This window comes from Adiantum capillus-veneris, chromosome 5, assembly GCF_014529385.1.
Source record: "Adiantum capillus-veneris isolate H3 chromosome 5, ASM1452938v2, whole genome shotgun sequence".
NCBI classification, from domain to species: Eukaryota; Viridiplantae; Streptophyta; class Polypodiopsida; order Polypodiales; family Pteridaceae; genus Adiantum; species Adiantum capillus-veneris.
In genome coordinates this window covers 287,737-298,266 of record NC_140935.1, presented here as the reverse complement: position 1 = coordinate 298,266, position 10,530 = coordinate 287,737, and the positions used below count along the sequence as shown (strand labels likewise).

General features: G+C 43.2%; 1 pseudogene; it reads left to right on the top strand.

Annotated features, from left to right (window-relative positions):
* Positions 1–9,076: 9,076 nt before the first annotated feature.
* Positions 9,077–9,462, top strand: LOC147456760 (uncharacterized; annotated as a pseudogene).
* Positions 9,463–10,530: the final 1,068 nt, after the last annotated feature.

Below are 10,530 nucleotides of genomic sequence, written 5' to 3'. Positions count from 1 at the left end.
GATGGATCGATAAAACTCCCTAAAGCACCATGGATTTTCACAGGAGCCCAAGAACGCAAAGTAAAAGAGACCATTCGATCTTTGTGGACCCCCACTGGCGTAATGCACTCGCTCCGAACGTGTTTTACTAAAGACGGAAAGCTTACCGGTTTGAAGTCACACGATTGGCATAAAATGTGTCAGGTACGTTCATAGTGGACTTTAATATCATTGCTGCACATACTTTACAGTTTATTTTACCGGTTGCCATTGAGGGATGTTTGTCTCTCGACATCCGTAACACAATCTACAAACTTGCAAAGCTGGTGCAATGGATCTCACAAAAAGAGATCAACGTAGACTCCATACCATTCGCCAAACTAAATGCTGCGGAGCTTGTGTGCATGTTTGAGAAACATTTTCCTACTACCATGCTAACCATTCAGGTGCATCTTCTTGTTCACATAGTTGATGAGGTGGAAATAGCTGGCACAGTTCATTCCAGATGGATGTTCTTCTTAGAACGTTTTATGAAAACGCTAAGGGATATGTGCGTCAAAAGGCACGTCCGAAGGGTAGTATGGCAGAAGGTTGGTTGGTATCACAGTCCCTAGTGTACATTGGAGAGTGGCTAGACGGATTTGATAAAGCCCGGGACACGCTATGGCGAACCATAGATGATGAGCGCATATCTGGGATTGTCATGTGCAATCTCGGTGTTGAGAAGAAGATGACGGAAGATCTAGAGGCTAAAATCAACCGATTTTGCATGCTTCACAATCTAGTGATGCAAAAGTGGATTTCACAATATGAGGATGCAAAGCAAGAGCGACAAAGGGCACGAATCGAGTGGAGACGGGGAAGACGACCACCGATGCACTATCCGACGGGTCTGGAGAGCCTACCAACCTTCATGAGCTTAAGATGGTTGCACAACCAATTGAAAAGCGCACAACAATGCGGTGACGAAGTGACTAAGGAAGAGTGGGAGTACTCTCGGGGTTGCGCGACCAAGGTAAGTTTGCAATGTACGACATGCTAGTGACTTTATTTCTAAACGTTTGAACGGCCACTCATAATCTTTGTTCGTTGTCGTATAAGTCATACACATCAGCATGGTGTAAAGGTCGACATTTTAGGGTGGAACGGATCGACAAAAAGCGTTTTACTCAAGATTGTGGAATCATGGCAAAATTTGAACAGTCTAGTCGACGACGTTCCTCTGATGCAGATCCTGTGGTGGCGGAACTCACTTACTTCGGCACGCTGCAAGAGATTTTGAGGATCGATTATAGAGGATTTTTTGTCGACTTGTTCGACGTGCAATGGTTCAAGATAATCATGGAGGGTCGCAATGCTACTGTGCGTAGAGGAGAGTCTGGTTTTCTTGAGTTGGATTCTACTAAGAAATGGACTGACCTAAGAGACACTTTCGTACTACCAGAGCATTGTGAACAAGTAAGTATGTAAATAGTTAACATCCCCCTTTTACAAGTTATGTGCTTGAAAGCTCTCATGTAAGTTATGTGGCTCTAGCAGGTAATATTTCATCCTACAAAGTCTACATCAAACTGGTGGTACGTCATAGAGGTAGCCCCTCGTAGTGCAAGGACGTATGAAGGCTACCATGTGCCAATCACAACGGCATCAATGGAGGAGATGAGAGAAGATGCTCAATCAGAAGCTGCTGCGGTGGTGCCAGACGAGCATCAAGATGCTACTACTCTATATGGGGTGCATGCAGAGGAGCTACAAAATGAAACAGAGGATATGTGTTCAAACGGAGAGCTCTATATAGATATAGGAAGTTATGCTGAGTTATGCAAGGATGAGAGAGAGATCTCTTAAAGCCACAAATATTGTATTTGAACAATTTTGCTCCGTGTTGTAAAAGCTCTGGCTCTCTAAGTACCTTCCATGGTGTATAACGCTCTTTTCTACTCGCGCTCACATCTTTTGATTGAAAATTCTAAGTTTTCGACTTGCCTCTTCTATCACTCAATTCATTGCGTCATTGTATTTATATGCGTCATTACGTCATTGTATTTAATGGTCTTTGCGTCATTGTCTACTCTATTCATTCAATATTAAGTTTAAATATTCGTGTGTTTAATGCAGGTATGGATGATGAGGAGTTTCTTTCTTCTTTGTCACCGCAGCAGAGACAGTGGTACGTGGAGCGTCATCGCTTTGGCGCATCATCGCGCGTTCCTATTCCATCCGCATCTCCCTCTCTTTCGGAGCATTCGGCGTGCTCCGAATCTTCGGCGTCGACGAGACGATCTTCACACTCGTCTAGACACCGGCACTCTAGTGGTGGCGGTGGCGGTTGTTGTGGGGATTCCGCCGCCGATGCCTCCACACCGCCTCGTGTTCGACGAGGCTCTTTACCCTCCCCTTCTTTGCCCGTCCCCACACCAGCCACAGCATCGCCATCTATGCCAGGTTTTGCGCGGCTGACTGTTCCTAGCAGCTACACACCTCTACCTACTCCGCCAGGAGCCACCCCACTCGACACTCCTCGCTTCGGGGCCCAGACGCCGGTGGAGACACCTGACGTCCGTACCCCCATCGACACGCCGCTAGAGACCCCTGCCGGGACACCCATGTTCACGCGTCACCGGTCAGAGGGCTTGCCTTACTCCGTCGACTTCAGCGGCGGCATCATCATGGATGATGACGGCAAGAAGGTGATCTCGCGCATGCGTGGTCTTTGCTCTCAGCTGTTTAGACACTACATACTAAACAAATGGAGTGAAGTACCAAGTGATTTAAAAAACAGAGTCATCAGCATACTTCATGATGAGTTTCCCGTTCCAACACGGGATCAGCGCTTCAATGAAGACCTGATGAAGATTTGAATGCGCGAATACTGCAAACACAAGCGTTCCGAAGTGCAAAAAGCAATCAAGAATGGGTGGAACAGGCCAGATTGGCTGGCCAAAGAAGATTGGAAGAATGCGAAGAAAGCAGCGCGCGAGAATCCCGACAAGTGGAAGCAACAAAAGGATGCAGCCAGAGCGCGAGTAGAGGCAGGGAGCTCGCACCACTTGGGGAGCGGTGGATGGGCATCATTTGAGGCCGATTTTGTAAGTGTTTTCGCATTGCTCTTTATGTTCGATAGTTTAGGGTTTATGAGTTTTTTAATTCTAACATAATGAAATCTTTGTATGTTTTGACAGTGGTCGATGACAGGACGTGATCCCACACCGTACGAGCGCAAGTACGCAGGCAGGAAGGGCTTAAACGCCCTGATGGACATTCTCAGTTCTCGCGGCGGCATGGTTAGTATTAGGGTTTACTCTTTTCTATTTTTTGTATTGTTTTATAAATGTCGTTATATGTTTATACTTACTGAAAGCTGTCTTATTGTCTTTTTTTGCAGATCCGACAGATACGCCGCTTGGACGCGATGAGACGTCTGACTAGACGACGTCAGTTTAGCCGTAGCTAGATAGCATTAGTTTAGGTTTCTCATAGCTTATGTATCATGAGACGGATTTTATACGTCTTTTTGAACCATGTATATTATTACATTTGTCATCGCAGTTCCTTTTGCCAATCAATTCTTTATGCCTATGATGTTGTACAATTGTCATTATTACATTTGCCAATCAATTCATTTTGCCTATGATGTGTACAATTGTCAATTTTACGCTTGTCAATTTTGCAAACAATGCGTCTTGTGGGTGACTATTTTGGGTCTATTATCTACCCTTGCACTTTTTTTAAAAAGTGAATCAAGTACAATATGGTTGATGGGTGGCAGGGCATTCAATGCCCTGTCACCAAAAAAAAATTCTCTCGGGCGTCGCTATAACCGTCGCTATTTATGGCTCTGTAGCGTCGCTATGAGCGTCGCTATAGTCTTCTGTGTAAACATCGCTATGAGCGTCTCTATATAGTGATGCTTATAGCGACGCATATAGCGACGCCTATAGCGACGCTCCTGTAGCGACGCTCGTAGTGACGGTTTTAGCGACGCCGGGGGTTATAAAAACCGAGTGTATTTTCGTCGCTAACAGCGTCACAAGAGCACACAACCTCTTGTAGTGAAACCTTTCTCTCTCACATGTACATGTTGCTTACAATTGTTATATTTGGCCTCCGAGAACTAAGGTAAGGGGGCCAATTAAAGAAAATGAAAATGAAAATTTATCAGCTACACATGGTAGCATAAGGGACATAAATGAAAAATCGGTGCCAATACACTTTACTCGAATTTCATAAGGGAGATGAATTTCATACATTTGTGGTGCCTACACTATAAGATTCAGAACGCGTGAGGTATACTTCCGACAGTTGCTGATGGCCGAGCTCGTGCGGGATGAAGCTGTTGTGGTTCATGGGGTTTTTGGGAAGAGAAGCAGGGCAGACATTCGAAGGGGTAGACATGAGGGTGAAGATGATCCGATCTACAAGATATCGAAGCGGCCTTTGCTGGAGATGGATGTCAATCAATCTCCTTCCCCGCCTTCCACCTTCCTCGTTCATGACCTGTCCACACAGTCCTTCTCTTTGTCGGACTTGAGTGCATGGATTTCAGGCTTGGAAATCAGGGTGCAGAAGTAGGGGGAAACCACTGCCAAGCATGAGGCCACCATCCACGAGAAATCCAAGACCATCCACTCTCTAAGAGTTCGGGTGGAGCTCATGGACTTGGAGAAGTTTGACCCGAGCAGAAGAAAAGGCTAGTTTTAAAACATTTTCCTTCTTGCAGTTTGGTTAACTTACGAGGCCCCTTTTGTATGTGTGTCACTCTCGAGCACAGTACCGTTGCACCCCTCTATACACACAAATGGCGGCTTGTCTTTTGGCTTTTGAAGCCGCTTTTGAGTGTGCACACACGATTTTATTGAAGCGTTGCTTGCGTCCTACTTGCGCATTTCTACGGCTTTCTTCTTCAATCTCTTCGCAAGCCCTAGGCTCAACAATGGCAGAAAAGAAGGAACTTTTACTCAACAGTCAAGCTTCCTCATGCGTCGATTGCTTGGCACGCCAAAAGTTCGGCTAGTAGGTCGCGTTAATAGAATTTAATTTTTAGTAGATCTTTCACGCTCTAGTGGGGTGTCATGATGGCTTTATCTACAAATAGTAACCAACTCTAGATTTTGTGCTTGTATACAACTAGAATGTAATCTTTAAGAGCTTTCTACAAACATTCAGCACACCATTAGACTCCTTGTAATTTAGAAGATTTTGTCTTGTGAGATAACAACTTGCTCATGATTCTTGGTAGAGCTTTCACCTTACAAAATAGAATCACATAAAATATGAGGAATCTCATGGTGTACTATTTTTTTCGATAAAAATTGAGGCCCTGCACCACAATAAATGTTGGGTATTGTTGTTGTCGTGGGGCAACGATAGTAACAAAATTAAAAGGAAAATAGCAAGCTCAAAAGCAAATGGGAGCTCAAAAGTGGAACAAGAAGACACATGATTATGATGGCCTATGCATCCACATGAGACATTTGAACACTCGAAATGTGCAACAAACCATTTTTCATATACATGTGATGTAAATGTCTATATATTCCTAAACAAAAAAGGTCTATGAGGACACAATTGATCCAGCTAGTGCATGTGTGAAGTGACTACCAGAGGTGCCCTATCCACAAAACTAAGTACGAGCTACAAGGCACCTATATGTCAATCTACTAACTAATGATCAAAGAGGGTGGGTAGGCAAATCTAAGACACCTAGCATGCTACTCTAGGCATGGACACATCCTAAGAACTAAGCTCGAAACAACACAAATGGTCATGGTTAATCCAAACTCACATGTGACTCACAAGCCGAATCTAACAAGCGGTACAAACATGGATTAAACCACCACAATGTATAGTCTACACGTAGGGCATAGTCTCTAGAGCAATACTATCAACCTTAACAAACCTCAGTTGCCTTCTACCCTTAAATAAATCTCTAAATATCAAGACAATACTAAAATTTCCTCTAATGATTTCTCTTATTTATTAATCAATAAAATCACCATAGAATGAATGAGCATAACACAAGGAAGAACCTCAATCAAATGGTTCGCAATTTTGGTACTCAAGGCGAGAACAATCAACTTGAGTACTCTTGAGCGAGGACGAATTATCTTCTTCTTCGTTCAAAACGTAGCTAAAATAGGCTTAAAATCTCTTTTATAGTGTTGAAGATGCCACCCAGACTTGCCTGACTCAAACTTAAAATAGGTCTTTACAGTTTGGCCCAACTTTAGAAGCAATGACTCTTGTTACGAACACTCAAAATTCGACATACAAACTACTGGGACCATCGTGATTCTCGTGGGCAAACATTGAAATTTAGAAAATTTTCTAACTTTTAAGGGGGACTTCCTCTGTGCTGTGAAACCTTACGGGGCATCTGGTTTTGCTCCAACATTCTTGGAGTTCTTGCTAGACTATAACACTTGTGGCGGCGAGCAAGAATGCACATGTATGAGGGCCTATGCATCCGCATGAGATGTTTGCAAACTCAAAGTGTCCAACAAACCATTGTCGTACACATGTGATGTTAATGAATATACGCAAGAAAAAGCCTAAAAATAAAACAAATAATTGTGGTATAAAATGCCACAAATCATATTGTCATAGCTATTCACCTTGTAAGTACATCCTATCAATAATATGTGTTTGTTTTTAATTTTTTTGCAGCTCGCCCAACGAAAGTTGTAATCTAGTGAGAGCTCCAAGACATAATGTCAACATAGGACATAGATGACCTAGCTAGTGTGTGGAAGCATGTGTGCAAGTGTGAAAAGACAACCAAAGGGACAAGGTAAGCTAATATGCAAGGTATTGACTACGACTAAACAATCGTCTACTACTCACTAATGAGCTGAGAAGTGATCTAGGATCACCATGCTCATGTGCTAACTAAATAAGTGTGCTAGTAACTTCTAGGACCCAATCTACCCAAGCAAATAAGCCAAACAAGCCCTTAAGTGTAAAGTGAAAACATGCACAAACATTTTCAACGTGCAGGAACTTTGACAATGTGATAGGTCTGCTAGTTTTATACGCTCTGTGGAACATTCATATCTAGTATACTAGGGGTTGGAAAGTGCTACCTTGGAAAACCTCAAAATCTAAGTATATCTAGGTGGCATTTATACAACTTCAAAAGCTTTTAGCTGGTATTTTAACATCATGGCTCTTAGCTAGGCCAGACAGCACCGAACTCCTCTAGGGGGTCCGTTGATAGACTTTACTTTTTATCAGATCTTCCATGGTCTAATGGAGTGGTTTGATGGCTGTATCTGCAAATAGTAACCAAAATAGGCTAAAAATTCACTTATATAGTGTTTTTCGATGATGCCACCCAAATTTAACTGACTCCAACTTCAATTAGGTCTTTATAGTTTGGAAGCTTTAGAAGCCCTGACTCTTATTACAAACACTCTTAATTTGATAGACAAACTACTAAGACCATCAGGATTCCCATGGGCGGACACAAAAATTTAGGGATTTGGTTAGCTTAAAGGGGAATTCCTCTATGTTTGTGGAAGCTTCTGGAGCATTTGACTTTGCTCCAACATTCTTGAAGTTCTTGCTAGACTACTGCATTGATCAACGAACAAGAAGGCACATGTATGATGACCTATACATCCACATGAGACATTTGCACACTCAAAGTGTCCAACAAACCATTGTCACTTACATATGATGTTAATATACATAAGAGGAAACCTAAAAATCAAACAAAGAATTGTGCTACAAAGTACTACAAATCGTATTGTCATAGCTCTTCACCTTGTAAGTACATCCTATCAGTAGGTGGTGCAAATGATTTTTTGCCACGAATCTTGCAAGATCCTTGTGGTGCAAATTATTTTTTGCCACGAATCTTGCAAGATCCTTTTGCTTGGCAGGTAGTAGATGATAGCAGCACGTAAGCAGGTGTGAAGGAGAAGTGGGTGGTCGTGCTGAAGCCAGGTGGCGGCAACGATTGAATGGGACGAGGGTCCACGTGGAGAGCGGCAGGCTGCGGGGGGTTGACGGAGTAGCGAACTTTTGTGGTTTGATTAAGTGGTATCTTAATGCTACATTAGTGCCTTTTGCATTAACAAAATTAGGTTATATATAGGATGCATTTTCTTACTTTAGTGCTCATCAATAAAAACGTTAGGAAAAATTTGGACTCTAAAAGGGGCTCTTTAAGGCCCTTTGATTGTCCCTCTCATCGCAACAATGGGCTTACAATGATTTTTGGTAACTGTTTGTGGCTCGCCCGATGAAAGGTGTACTCTAGCGAGAACTCCGTGACATAATGTCAATAGAGGATGTACCTGACCCATTAGTGCATGGAAGCACTTGTGCAAGTGTCAAGAGATAGCCAAAGGGACATGAATAACTAGTGTGCGAGACATCGACTACAACAACTAAACAATCGTATACTCACCTAAGAGCTGAGAAGTGATCTAAAGGACAAATAAAAGACACCATACACAAATGCAAAATAAATAAGAGTGCTAGCAACTCCCAAGGACCCAATCTACCCAAGCAAATAAGCCAAACAAGCCCTTTTGTGTAAAGTGAAAACGTGTGCACACATTTTCAGTGCAAGATCTTTGAGACACACACACACATACACATACACACATTCTATCTCAAGTGAGTGGACCACTCTCCACATAGTAGTGAAACATTCATAGATGCTCTCGATCTTGTTACTAGAAAGCAATTTCCTATGGAACCAACCTACGGTATCCCAAATTTTTGTGCTACTTTGTCCTAGCTTTATTAAACAGAGGAAACAAGATGAAAGAGTAGGAGTGGAGAGTGGAGGGCCACTGCGGAGTGGTGAGAAGGAGAAACCTTTCTCTCTCACATGTACATGTTGCTTACAATTGTTATATTTGGCCTCCGAGGACTAAGGTAAGGGGGCCAATTAAAGAAAATGAAAATGAAAATTTATCAGCTACACATGGTAGCATAAGGGACATAAATGAAAAATCGGTGCCAATACACTTTACTCGAATTTCATAAGGGAGATGAATTTCATACATTTGTGGTGCCCACACTATAAGATCCCACACTATAAGATTTAGAACACGTGAGGTATACTTCCAACAGTTTACTGCCGATGGCCGAGCTCGTGCGGGATGAAGCTATTGTGGTTAATGGGGTTTTTGGGAAGAGAAGCAGGGCAGACATTCGAAGGGGTAGACGTGAGGGTGAAGATGATCCGATCTACAAGATATCAAAGTGGCCTTTGCTGGAGATGGACGTCAATCAATCTCCTTCCCCGCCTTCCACCTTCCTCGTTCATGACTTGTCCACACAGTCCTTCTCTTTGTCGGACTTGAGTGCACGGATTCAGGCTTGCAAATCAGGGTGGAGAAGCAAGGGGAAACCATTGCCATGCACGAGGCCACCATCCACGAGAAATCCAAGACCATCCACTCTCTAAGAGTTCGGGTGGAGCTCATGGACTTGGAGAACTTTGACCCGAGCAGAAGAAAAGGTTAGTTTCAAAACATTTTCCTTCTTGCAGTTTGGTTAACTTACGAGGCCCCTTTTGTATGTGTGTCACTCTCGAGCACAGTACCGTTGCACCACTCTATACACACAAACGGCGGCTTGTCTTTTGGCTTTTGAAGCCGCTTTTGAGTGTGCACACACGATTTTATTGAAGCGTTGCTGGTGTCCTACTTGCGCATTTCTACGGCTTTCTTCTTTGATCTCTTCGAAAGCCCTAGGCTCGACAATGGCAGAAAAGAAGGAACTTTTACTCAACAGTCAAGCTTCCTCATGCATCGATTGCTTGGCACGCCAGAAGTTCGGCTTGTAATGCAAATATCCCTTTTGGGATGGGCTCTAGAAGCTCTGCCTGAGAGAGAGAGAGAGAGAGAGAGAGAGAGAGAGAGAGAGAGAGAGAGAGAGAGAAGAAGAAGAAGAAGAAGAAGAAGAAGAAGAAGAAGAAGAGAATTTTAACGTTGTAGGAAACTATCCCAAAAGGCCTTAAAGATTTATTCGACGAGGAGAGTTGAACTCAAATCCTGTTATTCAAGAGGGAAATGGCATAACCAATCTACCACACTTGGGTGATAGAAAGGTTATACCATTTTCCTCTTCTTATTAGCGCACACACACCCCCCACACACACCCCTGAGAAGAAGAGAATTCTAATGTTGTAGGAAACTATCCCAAGAGATCTTAAAGATCTCTTCGACGAGGAGAGTTGAACTCAAGACCAGTTATTCAAGAGCAGTGAGCCTATAGTTTGTTGTGTTGCACAGGGAGATAAGGGCAAGGTGGTGGCTGCAGGCTACCATGGGCATATGTGTGAGAGAGAGAGAGATAGATAGATAGATTTAATTATCGTCCACGGAGGTCAGATATGACCCATGGGACCAAAACAAAACATTACATCTGGTTTTTCGATGGAAGCAATAGATACATATCAGTTAGGGACTGAGGGTCCATCAGGGGTAAAGGAAAAGGAAAGGATACGGACAAAAACAAAACCTAGAGGGGGTCAGGTAGAGGGGGAGCTGGCTTGGGAGTTCGAAACTCTTGAATGATTACTTTACCGCC